Genomic DNA, 20802 nt, shown 5'->3' on the forward strand with positions numbered 1-20802 from the left:
GGACAGTCCACAGGTACTGAGATGCTCAGGGTTGGGAAGGACTTTGATGCTTGTGAAATCCAATCCATGGTACCTTTGAATTTCCTCTGCCATGGCTCCACCAAGTAATTACTTGGCACATGTCCTAGGACCTTTAGGGACTGGGAATCCACCGCTTTCTAAAACAAAACAAAAAAAACCCTCAACATATTTAGGCAGATAAAACATATTTAGGCAGATATAACAAAAAATTCTTCCTTGTAAGGACAAATCCACTTCCCCAGAGCCTGTTGCTTCTGGTTGCATCTTTTAGGGCCACAGAGAAAAAAAAAAAATCAACATTCCTCTTCCATAAGACAATCCTCTAATATTTGAAGACTGTTATCTCAGCCCTTCAGGTCTTTTCTTCAGCTACACAGCCCTATTTCCCTAAACGTCCAGATTTCATTTCCACATTTTGATCCAAAGTTTCTCCTGAATGTGTCCTAGTTGCTTTATATTTATCTTAGTCTACATTCCCCAGAACTTAACACAGTATTCCAACTAAGGTCTGACCAAGGCAAATTAGAGTGGGGTTCTTACCTCCCCCACCAGAGACACTTCTCTTAAGACTGGCTTTTTGGTAGCCATATCAAACTGCTAACTCCTACTGAGCTGATACAGCCACTTTAAAGTAGCCAAATCATACTTCAAAACCATTATTTCTTACCAAGTAATGTAGCTATCTGGGTTATCCAGACCTCTTCTATCCCTCACCCAAAGACCATCCATAAGCCTCACCCCACCAACATAAAAGCACAAGAAATGGGTAAAGTTTTCTGTTTTGTACATTCCTTTGAAAAAGCTGATAATTATTTGATTTGCCCATGACTCCTCAAAATACCCCAGGTCAAAAATTGTCATCTCAAAACGTTATGCAACTCGGTGAGCTAATTTCGTGAATCTTTAAATCCCATGAAGGATACCTAATACGTTAAACCATTAAATGGATCCTGCCTAGTTAACAGTAAATCCTAGGGGAAAGAGTGCAGGTCTGTCATTAGAGCCACCTGAGTCTGAATCTCAGCCATACTGATAAAGTGCTGTTGGCCCTGGACAACTTATTCTGAGTCTTGCTTTCCTCCCCGAGAAATGGGGCTAATACATCCATCTTGCCATGTCCTTGTATAAAGTACTTGACACAATGCCTGGTCTGTGGCGGATGGGCATTAAATGATATGCTTCCCCTCGCAGCACAGATTATTACAGCTTACACCCCATTTCCCTTAGTAGATTCCTAGCTCTTAGAGAAAGGGCCTGGGACTTGCTTGTCTTCACATCCCCCAGACCCTCAACACCAGTTTAAGCAGACACACATTCCTCTTGAATATAAATGTGAGCATTTGGCTTTAAATTCAGTTGTATATCATATAGAAATAATTACATTTCTGCTCTGGCCTCTCAGTTTCAAAGGGATATTTTTTAATTCCCAGGGAATTACCTATTATAAAGATTATAAAGATTATAAAAGATTACCTATTATAAAAAAAGAAAAAAGATAGACTCTACTCAAGTCTCGGGCAATCGTGTTCAAATGGTGCTCTAAGTCTCGGAGAACAGGTTGACATTGACATTTCTAATATTCTTAATGTTGACCCAATTTTAAGCTCTATTTCTCTCCTCAAGTAACCGTGTTTCAAGACACAGCCAGAAAACAGGAGGGGCAGGACGAGGCTCTGATGGGGAAAGCCAACCTCTGATATATCCAATTTCTGACCTATGGCTCAGTCAGCTCAAGGAAAGTTTTGTGGATCCCCAGTGTCTTCCCAGGGCGACAGACACTCCCACACGGGCTCAACCAGGCTGAGGTAATTGTTACTGTTATGGCTTTAACGATGTGAGTGGGAGAAGATGAGAATTCTGAAAGAGATTTATTTACTGCAAAGCATCCCAAATATCTCATTAATCTGCTTTTCATTTGGCAAACTCTTTCTTCATTAAAAGTGCCACGCTCTGCTCTGCGGTTTATGACAAAGCAAAACCGTCTCTGGGAGGCAAAGCAGCAAAATGGAAAGAATGTGGGCTCTGGAACAAATTAGACATGAGTTTGATTTCCAAGTGTGCTACTTACTTGTTCTGTGACTGTGGGCAGTTTTCCTTAGCCTGTTAGAACCCCATCTTCCTCATCTGTCAAGAGAAGATGATTGTCCTGTCCTGGTTTATGAATATTGAGATCGGCCCTAGGGCACTATGTTTGTTTGTCCTTTAAGGTTCAATGGTCACCTGCAAAAGGAAGATCATAATATTACCAACTTCATACACTTCGTGATGAGGATTTAAATCGGTGAATATATGTAAACTAATTAGAACAGAGTCTGGCACAGAGGAAGTTCTGTATAAGTGTGTGTTATCATCATCATCAAGGATTAAATGACACACATAAAGGACGCTTTGAATAGTGACTTGCACCTGTTACATATGAGGTGCTCAATAAATGTATGGGAAAACATCTCTCCTCCCAACTAGAGACTTTTCCTTGGGGTCTGAAGAAACTCCTTGGGTGAGAGGAGCTTTTCAAAATTATATACTCAGGGCTTCCCTGGTGGCGCAGTGGTTGAGAGTCCGCCTGCCGATGCAGGGGACACGGGTTCGTGCCCCGGTCCGGGAAGATCCCACATGCCGCGGAGCGGCTGGGCCCGTGAGCCATGGCCGCTGATCCTGCGCGTCTGGAGCCTGTGCTCCGCAACAGGAGAGGCCACAACAGTGAGAGGCCCGCGTATCCCCCCCCAAAAAAATTATATACTCAGAACTTTAGAGAAAGAGGGATTACGTAGCTAAAACCTGTTTACAAAGAAACAGACCGACGGACGTAGATGGGGAGAGCAGGGATGAGAGGTAGAGAAGGGAGCTTCCCTGGTAAGGTGGCACAGTTATCAGAAAAGAAAATTCCAGGTCTCCTGATACCCAGATGACTACATTCTTTTCCCCGGGTCATGCTGCCTTTTAAGTGTTGTCTTGATTGAGAAACACCTTCCTACAGACAGAGTTCAAATTGTCAGGTGACCTCTGATCTTCTTTGAGGTTCTAATAAAATGAGAATAAAGAAAAGACGTGGACTCAGGATGGTTTAGGAAGATGCTAGGAATGTAAAGGGAGAGAATGGCTCCCCCAAAAAATCCCAATTCAGAGCAGGGACTATTTACCTCACTCTGGACAGTAAAATAAGGGCAGTGCACCCAGATACTTGCCACCCACAAATCCAAATCCAGGAAGCTCTGCCTCCCTTGGTTAACTTTAAACGCTGCTTTTATATCGCAGTTTAGATTTGTTTTGTTTTGTATGTACAGTATCAGTGAGCTCCAGATTCCTTATTCCTTAGCTCTAGGAATGAGAGCCCTTTCCAGCTGATTTGGTGTCACTCACCACTGAGGGAGATAGAATATTCCTCTTCTGATTGGAAATACTCATTTTATTTCCGTGGGTCTCCTTCATTTCTTTCCCTTCAATCAGGGAGATAGATCTCACCTAGGGTGTTCTGCCTTTCAAAGCAGTTTTCACTTCAATAACTAAGATTTTAAAAATTTTTTCAAGTAACCAAAGAAACAGAAGCCAAGAGTACAAGAAAGAGAGCACAGAAAAATAGAAGGGAAAAAAAATCAGCCCCAGGGTGAACACAAATATTGATATTTGGGGTCCCCTAAGCTTGAGTCTAGGCTCTATTTTGTGCTGAAATTCTGGGCTCCTCTGGCAGCTAATAGGTACAAATGTCTGCCAAAAACGCTAATAAGTATTTTCATGAGGAACCAAGGGGAGGACAAGGTGATGGTCTTAATACAGTTTTAATGTTCCCCAGCTCTGTCCATGGCCTACCTACCCTCATGGACTCAGTGCTAAAAAGAGAAGGCTGCCCATCTAAAAATAAAGAGAAGGCATACTAACAATCGTGCCCTGCTATGAGATCCATGCATATCCCAAAAGGGGGAAGACTGCATGTCCTGCTTCTGCCTGGCTCACATCAGGAACTCCAAGAGAGAAATCAGAGGCAGAGGCAAGAACGGAACCAGGGAAGGCTGCCCAACTGAGAGCAAAATCTGTGTCCCCTATGAGGGCAACCAGCCTACCACCACGGGGGCTGAAGCGGGGGAGGAAGGGAATGCATCATGGAACCCACAGGAGGCTGACAGAACTGGAGCACGTGTAGGAGACAACCCCTGGGACTCCGCTGGGGCTGGGTGGGGAGGACATGGAGATTTGTAATAGCCAAAGAGATAAAAAGCTAAAAATACGGGTTATTACCATTGCTGTGACCCCTTTTAAAACTCCAGGCTAGCGTGGCCTGAGAAAATGGGTTGACATTGGTAATATCACCTCCTTCTGTTATTTCTCTACAATTTAATCTGCACACAGTGTTGTAACGAGGATCCCTAGTGGGCTGTATTCATCCAGACTAAATCTCTTCTGATGCAGGTGTTCCCAGTAAAAGAAATACAATTCTTGATTCTTAGAATTTAATTATGTGCTGCTCTTTGTATATTAAAGTAATTCAAACTACTGTACCACTGGGGTATATGATTTGTATTACTTTTCCTATAAGTGGGATGGGCTGGTAAAGAATCATGCATTTTCTCACGAAGGTTCCCTTGCAACTAATCACACATGTTTGAGAAATAGCAGGTCAGGACTAGAGGTACCGTGTGTGTCCATGAGACAATTTCTCTGCAAAGAAGCAATATAATATAAAGAACGGTTAAATCAATTAAACAAGGAGACCATTAGACTGAGGCGGCTCTAATACATTAGCAGCCTACATAAGCAAACCAAAACCTAAGCCTGTAATGCCTCAAGGTTAAGAAAGTGAAACCTAAGGACAACCAATCGCAGACAGCCAATTCAGCTTTTCCAAATAATGCAACTGCTTCAGCCAATCAGATAATTCCCTCGCTTTGCTTCCCCTGCATCTTCTCTACAGAAGTCTTTCTCCCAGCTCCCGTATGGGGAGTATCCTAACCATTTCCCATTCGGTGCTGCTTGATTCAAATCAATTTTTGCTGAAATAAACTCTTAAAATTTGAATATGCCTCAGTTTATCTTTTAACAGAACTAAGCAACACTAGTCCAGAAGATACACCAAAAAGCATTATTATTAGCTAGAGCCTAGCCTTAACCTGTCTGGGTCTCAGTTTCCTCATGAGTTAAAAAAAAATTTGCAGTTAAAAAGATTTCATATGCCTCCCCTTGGAGTTCTTGTGAGGGCCAAAAGAGTATTTGAAACATTTTCTAACATTTTCTACTATAAAAATAAGAGGCCACCTAGTCCATTGGAGTAATGGAACTTTGTTTTCAGGTAAGTTAAAATACCTGCTTCCTTAATTATTAAATTTACAATTTAATAATTTATAAAATGTATCACTCCAGCTCCTAATTCTTATGTGATGACATGAAGTACAAAGGCAAAGAAAAGAAAAAGACCAAATCCCCTTCAATCACAGTATCTGGGCAGTTCTGGCTCATATTAGAAATCTCTGTATGATGTTACATTCTAACATCCGATATTAAGCTTTCTTTCAGAGAATAAAGAAAATATGTGCCAATATTAAGTTATTCTGGCCATTGTTGTCTTAAATGAATGTGGGTGTCTTCTTAAGGCACTTTATACAAATCAATATGCCACCAACCTAGTGATATGTGGCCACCCACACCAAAAGTACGACTAGAGAGAAGCATCCATCCCATGAAAAAAACTAGTGACTTTTAGTGAACAGAATAAGGAAGAAATTAAATTGGAGTCTGTGGGTGGTGACAGCAGAAGAAGTGGGTCATCCTTTTAAACCTCATTTCCTCCGAAGTTTTATGTTAAAGAGGCCCAACCACCAAAAAGTGAGTTTCCATATTGCCTAGGGAAAACGATGTCAAAGTAATTTGAATATTTTTCAAATAACTTTCCTTAATACCCTATGCAACTGAGAAATCCCACAGGCCTGTAAATCTTAACAAAGCCATTGTTTCCAGCTCTAAACCCTGCCTTTGGGTTTGGCTTTCTCCCTTTCTTTATGGATGAATAACATTTTCAATCAAGTTGTTTTTCTTCTTACTCTGGGAACCAAGCTCATTTTGCATAAACATAATCCTCTCTGGCATAAAGCCAGAGATTTTCAGGCTCTCTGGCTTTACCTTCCCTTTCCCATCACTACTAGAACATGAGAGTCACACTCCAGGAATCTCAGGGGGTGCAGGAGAGATGCTGTGCAGTGGGACGCAAGTTGCTTCTGAAATCTTAAGAGCAGAGTCACCTCAGAGAAGATGCTTCACACCCAAGTCAGGTTCTCAACTGTAAAACATGTATAATAGTGACACTAGTAAGAATCAGATAAGACTTCACTCAATGACTGCTCCTCTATGAATGCTATCCTGTCCACTTTCCCCCTCCCTTAATGAGAATGGCCCACTCGCCACCTTTGCCTCCACCAATGAGGTGTATACAAGCTTTGATCACAATGTTTCCGTCATTTACTTGCTTTTTTTTTTTGGCCGTGCGCCTTGTGGGGGGATCTTAGTTCCCGGACCAGGAATGAGAACCTGGGGCCCCTGCAGTGGAAGCACAGAGTCCTAACCACTGGACCAGCAGGGAATTCCCTCATTTACTTGTCTATATTTCCATCTACCCTCACCAGACTGAAGACTTTTACAGGGCAGTACCTTTGCCTTATTTATTTTAGAAATCCCCAAACCATGCTTGCCAATGTTTGTTATGTAATAGGCTCTAAAGAAATGTCTGTTGAAGGATTAATTTGTTAATTGACTGACTAGTTGATTGATTGAATGAATGCCACAGATGAAAGCACCTTAGAAACCTCCTATCGTTAGACAAATGTAAGTCATTATTATGTGGAATTCCATAAATTAGCTTTGAACTTGAGGTAATTAGGCAATTGCTCAAAGTCAAGAGGTAATGGACCTTTTAAATGTTCTTATTTCATATCATCCTTTGTTTTTGTTTATTTATTTAATCCAGACAGCTGCCAAGAATTTACACATCTTAAGATAATAACACACTAAAATAAAAACAAAAAAAAAACCAGTCCCTGCCACAGAAATACTGAGAAATATTCTGCTGGCTAAATTAGAACCGACTCTTAGAGACACAATGATGAAATCACAGACTTTAAGTTCTTTCTCGAGTACACACTGGTGTCCTGGGGAGACCATTAATGCTAACGCCAGCACAGAACAATGAGGGGACTGTCCTCAGATGCCCATTTTGTTTTTACCGGTTGCTCTCAATATGAGAGTACTTACAGGAAGTAGCTGGGTGTTTGGTTTTTTTTTTTTTCATTATTCACTTCATAAATATTGGACACTAGCTGTGTGTTGGCTAAATATAAGAGATGCAAACAAGGATTTCAAGGTGGCGTGTGGGTGGCATGAAGGGTTCTTGACAAGATTACATATACCATAACCAAGGCAGAATGAAATGCCATAAGACAAACAGAAATACAAAACTCCCCAGTGCAGTAACAGGCCCCTGGAGAAGATCAGAAAAGACTCCATGGAGGAGGTGGTAACTGTGATAAATTAGGCTTTGGACAATACGTCAATCCACATAGACAGGGAGAACAGCGTGGTGGGACTGGGGAAGAGTGGGGATTCCAAGGAGAAATGATGCTATACAGAAATTACAGAAGGGAGGGCCAGCTCCCATGGCTGTTTTTAGTCTTCATTTCCAGAAGTTTCCATTCCATGTGCTCCTGGTATGCTAATTTGACTCTGGTAATAACCAATTTGACATTAGAGTATTTAATGTAAAATAACACTGATATCATTACTATAAATCTCTCTCTCTTTTCACAGCAGCAATAAATATTATCTTGAAGCAACAGATCGAATACTACATTTATATAATACCCCTAGAGAAATTATTCAAAATTGAAGCACATTTTGAGTATATTATAATTACATTTTCTTTAATTTTCCATGGAATTCAAAACAAATACTTCTCAGCGTTTTCTGAAAATGATCTGTGCTTAACATGGAAAAACCTTTTAATTACTATAGCATAACATCTTGCCAACTTCTACATCATTTAATCCTTGCCCGATTCTGATTCTAGCATTAGAATTAGCTTCTCTGGAATATTTTTACGAGCTGGGAATGGACATGTTTAACTGTATAACATTTCTTAACTTCATCAAAGTCTAGAACAGCCCCTTCAATCTGTGATAGAAATAAAGAATCAGTTTAATGGTATGTCTCTCAAACTAATGTTCTGAAGGATATTAACAGGTGTTTCATTAAAAAATGAGAAATGTTAATGGAACAAAGTAAAGATTTCCACACTTATGTGTGGAATCTAAAACATTCAACAAACTAGTGAATAAAACAAAAAGAAGTCAGACTAGCAGATATAGAGAATGGACTGGTGATTGCTAGTGAGGAGAGGGAGGGGGGAGGGGCATTATAGGAGTAGGGGATTAAATATGGGGTTATTATCGGATTATATGAAATCATGTGTATGAAACTTTTGAAAATTGTAAAGCATTGTAGAATTTAAAGAATCTTTCATTCAATAAAATAGTTAACATTTTTTTAATTTTAAAAAATATTCACTTAGATTTGAATAGGGAAGATTACCTGAATATATATTTGGACTGCTCATAGAATAGGTGATTCAATACCTGACAAAATAAAGGGTACACCTATTCCAACTAGACACCTCAGAAGTCTATAACTTTACTCCAACAATATCACCTTTATTCAAAATATTTCTGAACACCTCTTTAGTTTATGACATAAACTTTAGTTTAAGACATAGACTCAGTGGTGACAACTTTTCATCATTTATGGGTAGATTTGATTTGGAGAATAGACAAAGACATTCAGAGCCAGATCTGGAAAATAAGGTAAATGGCCTTTTGATCACCTGGAATCTTCCTGTGAAGTAATGACACCAACTTTCTTGTGTAACTTATGAAGTGGTTCCAAAACCAGTAAGATAGGAAGAATTCCAAAGTGTTTTAAATAATGGTAGCATCATTAGAAAAGATATCTTTCTCCAAAAAGAATGTGACAAATTAAACTTTTTGTTATGAACATTTAGATATGGTTGTTCAAAATAGTTCTCAATCCCTTTTTTCACATTTAGTTCAAAAGTAACTTGTCAACTTAAGGCAAATTCCTAAAGATACCTACCTACCTACCAAATGGGTTATTTCCCTTTCAAGTATTGTTTGAAAGGAGAAATGAGACTTACTCTGTCAGCTCTGGCTCCCTCCCCTTTACAGGGTAGAAAAAAACCTGAGAGAAGAAAAAGACAAGACAAGATTGGGGGTTGGGATATGGGAGGTAGTCAGCAGATATTATCAATGGCCTGGAGGTCAATCAGATTCACAAGGCAAAAGGATTGTTTCATAATCTCCCAATACCTCTCAAATCAACCAGGCAAACCTCTGATGGTTTCCAGTCATAATAGTTACATTACATGAATTTTAAATAACCTTAAAGCTACGGTCCTTTTGGCCCTGAGCAATACAGCAATGGGCATTTAAGACACCTGGCTTCCAACACCCATCCTGCCCCTGCTGGTGGGGCCTTAGCACCTGAGATAGAGAACTCTGTTTTGTTCATTAATGAATCCCAAGCATTTACAACATATACTCATAGGTGCTCAATAAACACTTCAAGTAAGAAGGCTTACTCTCACTAGGCCTCAATTTCCTTATGTGTTAAAGAAGGATATTAGCTTAGACCAAGAGATTCCTATCATAATCATGAACTTACTAATGGAGACTCATCATTTTTTCTTTCCTCTGCTTTCCAGTGGCAAAAACCTTTCCCCAAACTATACCAAAGAGCCAATGGTCAGCTGTCTCTTCCTCACGCCTGACTACCATCTATATTATCAACAGACATTTTGCTTTCATAAACTCAGGATTTTCCAGAAATGAGGAGGTGTAGCTAAGATGAGCTCACTTCCTCCCATGGGCACACCAATACTACAACTATTTACAGAGCCACTATTGATGAGAATGACCTGAAGACTAGCAGAAAAGATTTCCCAACTAAATATATAAAGAATCACAATGAGGACTTCCCTGGCGGCACAGTGGTTAAGAATCCACCTGCCAATGTAGGGGACACGGGTTCAATCCCTGGTCTGGGCAGATTCCACATGCAGCAGAGCAACTAAGCCCATGAGCCACAGCTACTGAGACTGCGCTCTAGAGCCTGTGAGCCACCACTACTGAGGCCCACGTGCCACAACTACTGATGCCCGCGTGCCTAGAGCCTGTGCTCTGCAACAAGAGAAGCCACCGCAATGAGAAGCCCGTGCACCACAACGAAGAGTAGCCTCCGCTCACCGCAGCTAGAGAAAGCCCGCACGCAGCAATGAAGACCCAACGCAGCCAAAATTAAATAAGTTAAAAAAAAAAAAAAAAAGAATCACAATGAGATGGGTAGGAGGAGTGGAGATGTAGTAAACTCAGGAGCCATACCCCTGGGGTAGGTGACCCACAACTGGAAGGATAACCACAACTACAGAGGTTCCCTCCAAGGAGCAAGAGTTCCAAACCCCACATTGGGCTCCCCAGCCAGGGGGTCCTGCACTGGGAAGATGAGCCCCCAGAACAACTGGCTTTGCAGGTCAGCAGAACTTGTATATGGGAGAGCCAGAGGGCTCTGGGAAATAGCTTAAAGGGCAAAATTTCACATACTCCAAATCCCTGTGCAGAAGCAGTAATTTGAAAGGAATTTGGGTCAGACCCACTTGCTGATCTTGGAGAGCCTCCCAAAGAGGCAAGAGGCTAGTGGGACTCCCCCTGGGGACATAAACACTGGTGGCAGCCATTTTGGGGAGCTCGTTCTACCATGAGGACACTGGAACTGGTAAGCACCACTTTGGAGTCCATCTGCTAGATTATTAGTGCCAGGGACTTACCAGCCCACCCAGTGCCAGCCTCGAGCCTCCCTGGCCCCACAGCCAGCCTAGTACGGACACAGCCCTGACCATCAGAGAGCCAACACTGGCCCCAGGACCCACAAGGCCACACAGCCAGCCATGCTGAGACTTATCCCCACCCACAAGCAGGTCAGCATCCACTGCACAAGGTAAGCCTGGCAGCCAACCTGGCTGGGGGGTGTGGAGGTCAAACCCTGTCTACTAGCACACCCACAACAGTCAGCCCCACCATAAAGAAGGGCCCACACAGCCCACATAAGGGTACCCCTAAAGCATATATCTCTGAAGACCACAGGGGAACATGCTGCTAGGCCCCATAGTATGTCTCTAATATGGCCACTTCTCCAAGATTGGGAAGCATAACCAATCTACTGAATACATAGAAATAAACAGAGAATTAGGCAAAATGAGGAGACAGAGAAATGTATCCCAAATGAATAAACAAGACAAACATCAGAAAAAGAACTAAATGAGGTGGAGATAAGCAGTCTACCCAATAAAAAGTTCAAGGTAATGATCATAAGGATGCTTAACGAACTCAGGTGAAGAAGAGAGAGACATAGTGATAAATTTAACAAAAAGCTAGAAAGTATGAAGAAGAAGCAAACAGAGCTAAAGAATACAATAACTGAAATAAAAATACACTAGAAGGAATCAACAGTAGATCAGATGATACAGAGGAACAGCTCAGTGAATTGGAGGACAGAGTAGTGGAAATCACTGAAGGTGAACAGAAAAAAGAATTTTTTTTTTAATGAGGATAGTTTAAGACATCTCTGGGACAACATCAGGAGTATAAACACTCACATTATAAGGGTCCTAGAAGTAGGAGAGAGAAAGGTACAGAGACTTTATCTGAAGAAATAATAGCTGAAAACTTTCCTAACCTGAGGGAAGGAAACAGACATCCAGTTCCAAGAAGCTCAGAGAGTCCCAAAGAGGATTAACCCAAAGAGGTCCACACCAAGATACACTGTAATTTAAATGGCAAAAATTAAAGATAAAGAGAGAGTCTTAAAAGCAGCAAGAGGAAAGCAGCTAGTTACACACAAGGGAACTCCCATAAGACTATCAGCTGACTTTTCAGCAGAAACTTTGCAGGCCAGAAGGGAGTGGCATGATATATTCAAAGTGATGAGAGGAGGGAGTTCCTTGGCAGTCCAGTGGCTAGGACTCCATGCTCTCACTGCTGAGAACCTGGGTTCAATCCCTGGTCGGGGAACTAAGATCCCACAAGCCACACGTCGCAGCCAAAAAAAAAAAAAAAAGTGATGAAGGAAGAAACACAACCAAGAATACTCTACCTGTCAAAGCTGTCATTTGGATATAAAGGAAAGATAAAGAGATTTACAGACAAACGGAAGCTAAAAGAGCTCAGCACCACTAAACCCACCTTACAAGAAATGTCAAAGGGACTTCTCTAAGCAGAAAAGACCAGAATTAGAAATATAAAAATTATAAAAGGAAAAATTCCATTGGTAAAGGCAAACATACAGTAAAGGTAGGAGATCAATTACTTATAAAGCTAGTAGGAAGGTTGAAGACAAAAGTAGTAAAAATCATCTTTATCCACAATAAATAATTAAGGGATACATAAAAAGATGTAAAATATGATGTAAAAAACATTAAGCATGCACAGGGCAACAGGGGGTGAGTAAAAATGCAGGGTTGTAAGAATACATTCAACCTTAAGAGATCATCAACTTAAAATAAACATATATATATATATATATATATATATATATATATATATACACATATATATATATGGTCACCACAAACAAAAACCTATAACAGATACAAAATTAGATACAAAAATAGAGAAAAAGGAGTCCAAACACAATATAAAGGTAGCCATGAAATCACAAGGGAAGGCAGCAAAAGAAGAAAGGAAAAAAAGAACTACAAAAACAACTCCAAAACAATTAAGAAAATGGCAAAAAGGACATACCTATCAATACTTACTTAAAATATAAATGGACTAGATGTTGTAGTCAAAAGACATAAGGTACCTGAATGGATTAAACAAAAGACTTAAAATATAAATGGACTACATGTTCTAGTCAAAAGACATAAGGTACCTGAATGGATTAAACAAAACAAGACCCATATATATGCTGCCTACAAGGGACTCACTTCAGATCTAATGACACACAGAATAAATGTGTGGGGATGGAAAAAGGTATTACACGTAAATGGAAATTAAAAGAAAGCCAAAATACAATACTTAAATCTGACAAAATAGACTTTAAAATAAAGACTGTTAAAAATCCACAAACAATAAATGCTGAACAGGGTGTGGAGAGAAGGGAACCTGTTGGTGGGAATGTAAATTGGTGCAGCCACTATGGAGAACAGTTTGGAGGTTCCTTAAGAAACTAAAAAGAGAGCTGCCATGTGATCCTGCAATCCCACTCCTGGGCATATACCTGGAGAAAAACATGGTTCAAAAGGATACAATGTTCATTGCAGTGCTGTTTACAATAGTCAAGACATGGAAGCAACCTAAATGTCCATCAACAGAAGAATGGATAAAAAAGATGTGGTATGTATATACAATGGAATATTACTCAGCCATTAAAAAGAATAAAATAATGCCACTTGCAGCAACATGGACAGACCTAGAGATTGTCATACTGAGTGAGCTAAGTCAGACAGAGAAAGAGAAATATCATATGATATTGCTTATAGGCGAAATCTTAAAAAATGATACAAATGAACTTATTTACAAAACAGAAACAGATTCACGTACTTAGAGAATGAACTTATGGTTACCAGGGGGGAAGGGTGGCAGGAGGGATAGTTAGGGAGTTTGGGATTGACATGTACATACTGCTATATTTAAAATGGATAACCAACAAGGACCTACTGTATAGCACAGGGAACTCTGCTTAATATTCTATAACAATCTAATTGGGAAAAGAATTTGAAAAAGAATAGATACATGTATATGTATAACTGAATCACTTTGCTGTACACCTGAAACTAACACAACATTATTAATCAACTATACTCCAATATAAAATAAAAAGATAAAAAATAAAATAAAATAAATAAAATAAAGACTGTTACAAGAGACAAAGGAGGACACTACAAAATGATCATCGATCAATCCAAGAAGAAGATATAACAATTGTAAATATATATGCACCCAAAATAGGAGCACCTCAATATATAAGGCAAATATTAACAGACATAAAGGGAGAAATCAACAATAACACAATAATAGTAGGGGACTTTAACACCCCACATACATCAATGGACAGATCATCCAGACAGAAAAATCAATAAAGAAACACTCACCTTAAATGACACATTAGACCTCATGGACTTAATAGATATCTATAGAACACTTCATGTAAAAGCAGGAGAATACACAATCTTTTCAAGTTCACGTGGAACATTCTCCAGGATAGATCACATGCTAGGCATAAAACAAGTCTCAACAAGTTTAAGAATATTGAAATCATATGAAGCATTTTTTCTGACCACAATGCTATGAGCCTAGAAATCAACTACAAGAAAAAAACTACAAAAAAACACAAACGTGGAGGCTAAGCAATAGGCTACTAAACAACCAATGGGTCACTGAATAAATCAAAGAGGCAATCAAAAAATACCTGGAGGCAAATGAAAATGGAAACAATGATCCAAAATCTATGGGACACAGCAAAAGCAGTTCAAGGAGGGAAGTTTATAGCAATACAAGCCTACCTCAGTAAACAAGAAAAATCTCAAATAAACAACCTAATTTTACCTAAAGGAACGAAAAAAAGAAAAAACAAAACCCAAAATTAATAGAAGGAAAAAAATCATAAAGCTCAGAGCAGAAATAAATGAAATACAGAGACTGAAAAACCAAAAGATCAATGAAACTAAGAGCTGGTCTTTGACAAGATGAACAAAATTGATAAACCTTTAGCTAGATTAACCAAGAAAAAAAGATAGGGCCCAAGTGACTAAAATCAGAAAGGAAAGAAAAGTTACAACAAACATCACCAATAAAAAGTATCATAAGCGATTACTACAAACAATTATATGCTAAAAATATGGACAACCTAGAAGAAATGGATAAATTCCTAGAAACACACAATCCTCCAAGACTGAATCAGGAAGAAATAAAAAATATGAACAGACCAATTACCAGGAATAAAATTGAATCAGTAATAAACAAACAAACAAACAAAACTCCAAACAAAGAACAGTCCAGGAACAGATGGCTTCACAGGAGAATTCTACCAAACATTTAGAGAAGAGTTAACGCATATCCTTCTCAAACTATTCCCCAAAACTGCAGAGGAAGGTACTCATTGTGAGGCCAGTATTACCCTGATACCAAAACCAGGTACCAAAGACACCACAAAAAAAACAAAATTGCAAGCCAATATCACTGATGAATATAGAAGCAATAATCCTCAACAAAATATTAGCAAACCAAATACAACAATACATTAAAAGGATCATTCACCATGATCAAGTGGGATTTATTCCAGGGATTCAAGGATGGATCCATATCCACAAATCAATAAGGTGAACACCACATTAACAAACTGAAGAACAAAAACTATATAATTATCTCAATAGATGTAGAAAAGGCTTTTGATAAAATTCAACATCCACTTAGGGTAAAAACTCTCCAGAAAGTAGGTAGAGAGGGAATATCCTCAATATAATAAAAGCCAAATATCACAAACCTATGGCCAACATCATACTCAACAGTGAAATGCTAAAACCATTTCCTCTAAGATCAGGAACAAGACAAGGATGCCCACTCTCACCACTTTTATTCAACATAGTATTGGAAGCACTAACTACAGAAATCAGACAAGAAAAAGAAATAAAAGGAATCCAAATTGGAAAGAAAGAAGTAAAACTATCACTGTTTGCAGATGACATAATACTATATATAGAAGATCGTAAAGATGCCACCAAAAAAAATCAGAACTAATAAATAAATTCAGTAAAGTTGCAGGATACAAAATTAATATACAGAAATCTGTTGTGCTTCTATACACTAACAATGAACTATCAAAAAGAGAAATTAAGAAAACAATCCCATTTACAATTGCATCAAAAGAATAAATACCTAGGAATAAATCTAACCAAAGAGGTAAAAGACTTGTACTTGGAAAACTGTAAGACATTGATGAAAGAAACTGAAGACAACACAAACAAATGGAAAAATATACCATGCTTATAGATTGGAAGAATGAATATTGTTAAATTGACCATACTCCCCAAAGCAATCTACAGATTCAATGCAATATCTATCAAAATACCAGTGGCATTTTTCACAGAACTAGTACAAATAATTCTAAAATTTGTATGAAAGCACAAAAGACCCTAAATAGCCAAAACAATCTTGAGAAAGAAGAACAAAACCGGAGGTATCATGCTCCCTTATTCCAAGCCATACTACAAAACTATAGTAATGAAAACAGTATAGTACTGCCACAAAAACAGACACATACATCAGTGGAACTGAATGGAGAGTCCAGAAATGAACCTACATGTTTATGAACAATTATTCTACAATAAAGGAGTCAAGAAAATATGATGGGAAAAGATAGCCTCTTAAATAAATGGTGTTGGGAAAGCTGGACAACTGCATGCAACAAGAATTAAACTGGACTACTTTCTCACCATATACAAAAATAACCTCAAAATGGATTAACGCCTTAAATGTAAGACCTGAAACCATAAAACTTCCAGAAGAAAACATAGACAATATGTTCTTTGACACTGATCTTACCAATAATTTTTTGGTTATGTCTCCAAAGGCAAGGGAAACAAAGACAAAAATAAATAAAAAACAAATGGGACTACATCAAACTAAAAAGCTTTTGCACAGCAAAGAAAACTATCAACAAAACAAAAAGGCAGCCTACTGAATAGGAAAATATATTTTCAAACAATATATCTGATAAGGGGTTAATATCCAAAATATACAGAGAACTCATGCAACTCAACATCAAAAAAACAAATAACCCAATTAAAAAAATGGGCAGAGCACCTGAATAGACATTTTCCCAAAGGAGAGAAACAGATGGCCGACAGACACATGAAAAGATGCTCAACACCACTTATCATCAGGGAAATGCAAATCAAAACCACAATGCAATACCACCTCATACCTGTCAGAATGGCTATCATCAAAAAGATAACAAATAACATGTAACGGCAAGGATATGGGAAGGGAATCCTCACGCCTCATTGGTGGGACTGTAAATTGGTGCAGCCACTATGGAAAACAGTATGGAGGTTCCTAAAGAAATTAAAAATAGAACTACCATACAATCCAGCAATTCCACTTCTGGGTATTTATCCAAAGAAAACAAAAACACTGATTTGAAAAGATATATGCACTCCAATGTTTATTGCAGCATTATTTAAAATAGCCGAGGTATGGAAACAACCTAAGATAGACATAGACAAATGTATAAAGAAGATGTGGAATATTACAAAATTATAATGGAATATTCCTCAGCCATAAAAAAATTAAATCTTGTCATTTGAAACAGTATGGATGGACCCAGAAGGTATTATATTAAGTGAAATAAGTTAGAAAGAGAAAGACAAATACCACCTGATCTCACTTACATGTGGAATCTAAAAATCAAAAACAAACAAAACAAAATGAAAACAGATTCATGCACACAGAGAACAAACAGGTGGTTGCCAGAAGGAGGGGTGGAGAGGTGAAGCAGCTGTAGAAGATAAGAGGTAACAAACCTCCAGTTATATAATATATAAGCCATAGGAATATAATATACAGCATAAGGAATATGGTTAGTAATATTGTAAAAAGTTTGTACATGGACAGATGGTTACTAGAGTTATGGTGATCATTTTATAATGTATGCAAATGTCAAATTATTATGTAGTAACCTAAAACTAACATAATAGCATACATCAACTATGTTTGAATTAAAAAAAAATGTTTTCCAGAAATGAAAAGAAAGTGGGGCAAAAACTACTTGTTGCCTGCAAAATACCTATTCTTTTCTTCTTTCTCAGTAGCAGAATTCAATTTTGTTGGGACTGTGATATGTTCAGCTAAAACAAAAAACATTTCCCCACCTCCCTTGTGGTTGCTATAGTTATACGACACAGTTCTGGCCTAAGAAATGAAAGCAGTAAAATTTCCTAAAAGAAGAACAGAATCAGTTGGTAGTGTTGCATTCTGCTGAAGCATGGGCACAGTGCTGAGATGCTGGAGGTGGGAGCACCATTCTACAACCTCAAGTAAATAGAAGGGAAGGGCCATTTGCAACAACATGGATGGATTTGGGTCCATGTTATGCTAAGTGAAATAAGTCAGACAGAGAAAGACAATACTGCATGATATCACTTATATGTGGAACCTAAAAGATACAATGAACTAGTGAATATAACAAAAAAGCAACAGATTCACAAATACAGAGAACAAACTAGTGGTTACCACTGGGGAAAGGGAAGGGGGAAGGGCAATATAGGGGTAGGGGACAAAGAGGTACAAACTGTTATGTATAAAATAAGTTACAAGGACCTAGAGATAATCATACTAGGTGAAGTAAGTCAGACAGAGGAAGACAAATATCGTATGATATCACTTATATGTGGAATCTAAAAAAAATGATACAAATGAACTTATTTACAAAACAGAAACAGACTCATAGACTTTGAAAATAAACTTATGGCTACCAAAGGGGAAAGGAAGGGGAGGGATAAATTAGGAGGTTGAGGTTAACATATACACACTACTGTATATAAAATAATCAACAAAGATCTACTGTATCTGGAACTCTACTCAATATTCTGCAATAACCTAAATGGGAAAAGAATCTAAAAAAGAATAGATACATGTAGACATATAACTGAATCACTTTGCTGTACACCTGAAACTAACACAAAATTGTAAATCAACTATACTCCAATATAAAATTTTTAAAAATTTTGGGACTTCCCTGGTGGTGCAGTGGTTAAGAACCCGCCTGCCAATGCAGGGGACATGGGTTCGAGCCCTGGTACGGGAAGATCCCACATGCTGCAGAGCAACAAAACCCGTGCACCACAACTACTGAGCCTGCACTCTAGAGCCTGTGAGCCACAACTACTGAGCCTGCGTGCCACAACTACTGAAGCCTGCATGCCTAGAGCCCGTGCTCTGCAACAAGAGAAGCCACCACAATGAGAAGTCCGTGTACCGCAGCAAGGAGTAGCCCCCGCTCACCGCAACTAGAGAAAGCCTGTGCACAGCAACAAAGACCCAATGCAGCCAAAAATTAAATAAATTTATTTTAAAAAATTTTTTAATGGAAAAATAAAATAAGTTACAAGGATACAACATAGGGAATATAGCCAATATATCATGATAACTATAAATGGAGTATAACCCCTAAAAATTGTGAATCACTATATTGTATAGCTGTAACTTATATAATATTATATATCAGCTATATTTAATTTAAAAAAAATAGTAGGGAAGGGCCAAGAGAAGCGCTATCAGGACCTCCAGGAAGCAGACACTGAATCAGAGTTAGGAGTGCAACTCTGGCATTATTGGGAGGGTAAAGATCAAAAGTGGTATTGGAGCGGGGTAGGGGATTGGGCCACAAAGGCCTTCAGATTTTTCTGACTTGAAAATCTGACCACACTTATGAGAGGAAAGGGGGAAGAAGGCAGTACTGAACAAGAGGAGCCTTGAATTAAGATGCAAATCTTGCAAAATTTCAGCAAAGCCAACAGGAACCTCCAGAGCAGAGACTGTCCATTTGATGAATCCTGTATCAGAGAGAATGGCCATGCCCAAGTGTCTTCTGCTATGCTCAGTCATTACTTGGGGGCTGCCTGGGAAAAGTGTGGCCCTGCATCAAAAGCTGAGGCAGATCCTGAAAGCGTTGCGTTTGGAGTCTCTCAAGATGGCAAATTCTTCCTTGAAGGAAGATCTAAGCGGTAGACCTGCATGGCCAGCACCACAGTGAAGGTCTCAGCCCTGACATCGTTAAGCTGGGATTACTGCCGGCAACTCCCCATTTCTGGCTTCTCATTGTGTCAGGAAAATGAAACCACTAATTTATTTAGTCCTGTGTTTGGGGGTTTCAGTTCTCTATGTTTCTATAAATTATCAACTCAGATTCCACTGGGCAAGTCTCTAGTTAACAGTAAATTAGGTGCCTGGGGAGACACATTCACCACCATTCCAGGCTATGAGAGCTCTAAGTCAATGAAACAACAGCCCGGGCGCAATGTTGTCACCAGGCAAATATAAGCACCAGTTTCCCAGGAGAATTTTAGTGACAACAACTTGAATAATTGTTTGCCAAAAAACAGAAATAATAGGCTTAATGAGTGTCTGCTTGGGGGGCTGATGTTTGGGCCTTAGTGTAAGAATTTTCAGATAGCTACTCACATCAAAGAAATTACTGTTTTCTTACTGCTGGATTCTTAACCGCATTGTCAGTGCTTGAAATGCTAGAAGTTTGACTTCCAGATAGCCTTAGGAAGCACACTTTTATCTCTCTGGACTTCAAATTCCTCTTTACAAAATGAGGAGGTTGATTAGGTACCACTGCAAGTATTTAAAACAGAGGGGATTGAAGGCACAGAATGGGTAACACAGGTGATGGAGAAGCTGAGAGTTGAACAGGTGATGATGTGTCATAACACAGATATTAGCAACAACAGGAAGCCAATACCACCTTTAGGGTGGAGAACAAAGAGAAGAGGTGGTACTGCTGGAACTCAGGACAGTCCATCAGCCAACAAAGCCTGAAGCACGCAGAGACTGTACAGTGGGAGCTGGAGCCGCGTGATAAATTCACCTGCTGCCAGAGCATCAGCCCAAGGCAGAGGGAGGAGGGAAGATACCCTGGCTTCTCCCAGCCTCCCTTGGGGCTCTCACCAGTGCC

The 20802-nt window shown here is 39.1% G+C and overlaps 1 protein-coding gene across 1 annotated transcript in view; it reads right to left on the bottom strand.

Annotated features, from left to right (window-relative positions):
• FAM170A (family with sequence similarity 170 member A) overlaps positions 1-20802 on the bottom strand; it is a 44507-nt gene that overhangs the window by 17378 nt on the left and 6327 nt on the right. Inside the window, exons 2-4 of the mRNA XM_032629027.1 lie at positions 9206-9249; positions 2090-2241; positions 74-158 (exon numbers count right to left, since the gene is read on the bottom strand). The gene's annotated coding sequence lies outside the window, so the exon portion shown is untranslated. The remainder of the gene's footprint in view (positions 1-73; positions 159-2089; positions 2242-9205; positions 9250-20802) is intronic.

This window comes from Phocoena sinus, chromosome 3 (assembly GCF_008692025.1).
Source record: "Phocoena sinus isolate mPhoSin1 chromosome 3, mPhoSin1.pri, whole genome shotgun sequence".
Classification (NCBI taxonomy): domain Eukaryota; kingdom Metazoa; phylum Chordata; class Mammalia; order Artiodactyla; family Phocoenidae; genus Phocoena; species Phocoena sinus.